Source organism: Diabrotica virgifera, chromosome 4 (genome assembly GCF_917563875.1).
Source record: "Diabrotica virgifera virgifera chromosome 4, PGI_DIABVI_V3a".
Classification (NCBI taxonomy): Eukaryota; Metazoa; Arthropoda; class Insecta; order Coleoptera; family Chrysomelidae; genus Diabrotica; species Diabrotica virgifera.
In genome coordinates, this window is record NC_065446.1 from 170,252,568 (window position 1) to 170,257,592 (window position 5,025).

The window sequence follows — 5,025 nt, forward strand, 5'->3', positions numbered from 1 at the left end:
AATTCAAGCTTTCTGCTTAACCCAGGTATAACATACCAAAAGGCACCGCCAGGAAAACATTCCACTTTGCGGTTCAGAGAGCCCATATGAAACGAGTCTTTGTACTCTATGCAGAGTATGGCATTAACAAAATAAGAAAATCTACGGTTTCGTTTTGATTAAAATCTGTCTTCCTCCATCCCCCGATAGCACTATTTCTAGGTCTACCTGTTGTCAATGAGGCTCTAAGGAAGACAGATTTTTACCATTCCGACCGTAGATTCTCTTTTGGTATGTTATACCTGGGTTAAGCAGAAAGCTTTAAATTGAGTCGAAATTCATTTCGCTTATTCCCCGTTAGAGGGCGTTCTATCCATACTGCGATATAAATTATTTTAATTTATATCGACAATCTACGGTCGTAATGGTAAAAATCTGTCTTCCTTAGAGCCTCCTTGACAACAGGTAGACCTAGAAATAGTGCTATCGGGGGATGGAGGAAGACAGATTTTAATCAAAACGAAACCGTAGATTTTCTTATTTTGTTAATGCCATACTCTGCATAGAGTACAAAGACTCGTTTCATATGGGCTCTCTGAACCGCAAAGTGGAATGTTTTCCTGGCGGTGCCTTTTGGTATGTTATACCTGGGTTAAGCAGAAAGCTTGAATTGAGTCGAAATTCATTTCGCTTATTCCCCGTTAGAGGGCATTCTATCCATACTGCGATATAAATTATTTTAATTTATATCGACAATCTACGGTCGGAATGGTAAAAATCTGTCTTCCTCAGAGCCTCCTTGACAACAGGTAGACCTAGAAATAGTGCTATCGGGGATGGAGGAAGACAGATTTTAATCAAAGCGAAACCGTAGATTTTCTTATTTTGTTAATGCCATACTCTGCATAGAGTACAAAGACTCGTTTCATATGGGCTCTCTGAACCGCAAAGTGGAATGTTTTCCTGGCGGTGCCTTTTGGTATGTTATACCTGGGTTAAGCAGAAAGCTTGAATTGAGTCGAAATTCATTTCGCTTATTCCCCGTTAGACGGCGTTCTATCCATACTGCGATATAAATTATTTTAATTTAGATTGACAATCTACGGTCGAAATGGTAAAAATCTGTCTTCCTTAGAGCCTCCTTGACAACAGGTAGACCTAGAAATAGTGCTATCGGGGGATGGAGGAAGACAGATTTTAATCAAAACGAAACCGTAGATTTTCTTATTTTGTTAATGCCATACTCTGCATAGAGTACAAAGACTCGTTTCATATGGGCTCTCTGAACCGGAAAGTGGAATGTTTTCCTGGCGGTGCCTTTTGGTATGTTATACCTGGGTTAAGCAGAAAGCTTGAATTGAGTCGAAATTCATTTCGCTTATTCCCCGTTAGAGGGCGTTCTATCCATACTGCGATATAAATTATTTTAATTTATACCGACAATCTACGGTCGGAATGGTAAAAATCTGTCTTCCTTAGAGCCTCCTTGACAACAGGTAGACCTAGAAATAGTGCTATCGGGGGATGGAGGAAGACAGATTTTAATCAAAATGAAACCGTAGATTTTCTTATTTTGTTAATGCCATACTCTGCATAGAGTACAAAGACTCGTTTCATATGGGTTCTCTGAACCGCAAAGTGGAATGTTTTCCTGGCGGTGCCTTTTGGTATGTTATACCTGGGTTAAGCAGAAAGCTTGAATTGAGTCGAAATTCATTTCGCTTATTCCCCGTTAGAGGGCGTTCTACCCATACTGCGATATAAATTATTTTAATTTATATCGACAATCTACGGTCGGAATGGTAAAAATCTGTCTTCCTTAGAGCCTCCTTGACAACAGGTAGACCTAGAAATAGTGCTATCGGGGGATGGAGGAACACAGATTTTAATCAAAACGAAACCGTAGATTTTCTTATTTTGTTAATGCCATACTCTGCATAGAGTACAAAGACTCGTTTCATATGGGCTCTCCGAACCGCAAAGTGGAATGGTTTCCTGGCGGTACCTTTTGGTATGTTATACCTGGGTTAAGCAGAAAGCTTGAATTGAGTCGAAATTCATTTCGCTTATTCCCCGTTAGAGGGCATTCTATCCATACTGCGATATAAATTATTTTAATTTATATCGACAATCTACGGTCGGAATGGTAAAAATCTGTCTTCCTCAGAGCCTCCTTGACAACAGGTAGACCTAGAAATAGTGCTATCGGGGATGGAGGAAGACAGATTTTAATCAAAGCGAAACCGTAGATTTTCTTATTTTGTTAATGCCATACTCTGCATAGAGTACAAAGACTCGTTTCATATGGGTTCTGTGAACCGCAAAGTGGAATGTTTTCCTGGCGGTGCCTTTTGGTATGTTATACCTGGGTTAAGCAGAAAGCTTGAATTGAGTCGAAATTCATTTCGCTTATTCCCCGTTAGAGGGCGTTCTATCCATACTGCGATATAAATTATTTTAATTTAGATTGACAATCTACGGTCGGAATGGTAAAAATCTGTCTTCCTTAGAGCCTCCTTGACAACAGGTAGACCTAGAAATAGTGCTATCGGGGGATGGAGGAAGACAGATTTTAATCAAAACGAAACCGTAGATTTTCTTATTTTGTTAATGCCATACCCTGCATAGAGTACAAAGACTCGTTTCATATGGGCTCTCTGAACCGCAAAGTGGAATGTTTTCCTGGCGGTGCCTTTTGGTATGTTATACCTGGGTTAAGCAGAAAGCTTGAATTGAGTCGAAATTCATTTCGCTTATTCCCCGTTAGAGGGCGTTCTATCCATACTGCGATATAAATTATTTTAATTTATACCGACAATCTACGGTCGGAATGGTAAAAATCTGTCTTCCTTAGAGCCTCCTTGACAACAGGTAGACCTAGAAATAGTGCTATCGGGGGATGGGGGAAGACAGATTTTAATCAAAATGAAACCGTAGATTTTCTTATTTTGTTAATGCCATACTCTGCATAGAGTACAAAGACTCGTTTCATATGGGTTCTCTGAACCGCAAAGTGGAATGTTTTCCTGGCGGTGCCTTTTGGTATGTTATACCTGGGTTAAGCAGAAAGCTTGAATTGAGTCGAAATTCATTTCGCTTATTCCCCGTTAGAGGGCGTTCTATCCATACTGCGATATAAATTATTTTAATTTATATCGACAATCTACGGTCGGAATGGTAAAAATCTGTCTTCCTTAGAGCCTCCTTGACAACAGGTAGACCTAGAAATAGTGCTATCGGGGGATGGAGGAAGACAGATTTTAATCAAAACGAAACCGTAGATTTTCTTATTTTGTTAATGCCATACTCTGCATAGAGTACAAAGACTCGTTTCATATGGGCTCTCTGAACCGCAAAGTGGAATGTTTTCCTGGCGGTGCCTTTTGGTATGTTATACCTGGGTTAAGCAGCAAGCTTGAATTGAGTCGAAATTCATTTCGCTTATTCCCCGTTAGAGGGCGTTCTATCCATACTGCGATATAAATTATTTTAATTTAGATTGACAATCTACGGTCGGAATGGTAAAAATCTGTCTTCCTTAGAGCCTCCTTGACAACAGGTAGACCTAGAAATAGTGCTATCGGGGGATGGAGGAAGACAGATTTTAATCAAAACGAAACCGTAGATTTTCTTATTTTGTTAATGCCATACTCTGCATAGAGTACAAAGACTCGTTTCATATGGGCTCTCTGAACCGCAAAGTGGAATGTTTTCCTGGCGGTGCCTTTTGGTATGTTATACCTGGGTTAAGCAGAAAGCTTGAATTGAGTCGAAATTCATTTCGCTTATTCCCCGTTAGAGGGCGTTCTATCCATACTGCGATATAAATTATTTTAATTTATACCGACAATCTACGGTCGGAATGGTAAAAATCTGTCTTCCTTAGAGCCTCCTTGACAACAGGTAGACCTAGAAATAGTGCTATCGGGGGATGGGGGAAGACAGATTTTAATCAAAATAAAACCGTAGATTTTCTTATTTTGTTAATGCCATACTCTGCATAGAGTACAAAGACTCGTTTCATATGGGTTCTGTGAACCGCAAAGTGGAATGTTTTCCTGGCGGTGCCTTTTGGTATGTTATACCTGGGTTAAGCAGAAAGCTTGAATTGAGTCGAAATTCATTTCGCTTATTCCCCGTTAGAGGGCGTTCTATCCATACTGCGATATAAATTATTTTAATTTATATCGACAATCTACGGTCGGAATGGTAAAAATCTGTCTTCCTTAGAGCCTCCTTGACAACAGGTAGACCTAGAAATAGTGCTATCGGGGGATGGAGGAAGACAGATTTTAATCAAAACGAAACCGTAGATTTTCTTATTTTGTTAATGCCATACTCTGCATAGAGTACAAAGACTCGTTTCATATGGGCTCTCTGAACCGCAAAGTGGAATGATTTCCTGGCGGTGGCTTTTGGTATGTTATACCTGGGTTAAGCAGAAAGCTTTAATTGAGTCGAAATTCATTTCAATTAATTTTTTGTTTACTATAATTGGTTGCAATCTTCTGAGGTTTTTCAAATAATTTAGACATTGTGGGTAGCAGACTATTCTACATGAAAAATATAATGGCAGTTTGCTCTATAAATATATTATGTCCTCAAATGCTTTGTTTCCGAGATAGAGGTGTTGATTTTTTTTTAAACTGCCAAATTATTAAAAATAAAATAAAAATTCCATTTTTATTCAGTTGAAATGCGAAAGCAAAACAATCTTATTTTTTCACTTAGAATAGTAGTGTAGGAAACAAAGGTTGAACCTTGCAAAATGGACATAAGTCCGGTTTTATTTTTTTTCTGGTATCTCAAGGGGTGCTTATTATAAGACTAACTTTTTCTGAAAAAATTTCGCCCCGGAACCCCCTTTTTCACCCCTTTAAAGGGGGTAATTTGTGGTTTTTGCGGAACGTAGCCCTTCCTGTACCTTTTATAAAAAATTTTTTTTATAGAAATATAAAAAGGACTGTATTTTCTACGATCTATTTCCAACAGCATATGCCTATCATCCACCGTTTAGCGGGGGTGGCGCCCCAAAGTTGACAAGTT

At 38.9% G+C, this 5,025-nt stretch overlaps 1 long non-coding RNA gene across 3 annotated transcripts; it reads right to left on the reverse strand.

The window, feature by feature from the left end:
* Window positions 1-370: 370 nt before the first annotated feature.
* LOC126883226 (uncharacterized) lies at window positions 371-4,357 on the reverse strand. Of its 3 annotated transcripts, none has more exons than XR_007697576.1 (3): window positions 4,065-4,357; window positions 3,033-3,376; window positions 371-626 (listed from the first exon to the last, which is right to left on the reverse strand). It is a non-coding gene; the product is annotated as an uncharacterized LOC126883226 (long non-coding RNA). The 3 variants fall into 3 exon arrangements; XR_007697577.1 differs by lacking the exon at window positions 371-626 and adding an exon at window positions 843-969; XR_007697578.1 differs by lacking the exon at window positions 371-626 and adding an exon at window positions 2,515-2,688.
* Window positions 4,358-5,025: the final 668 nt, after the last annotated feature.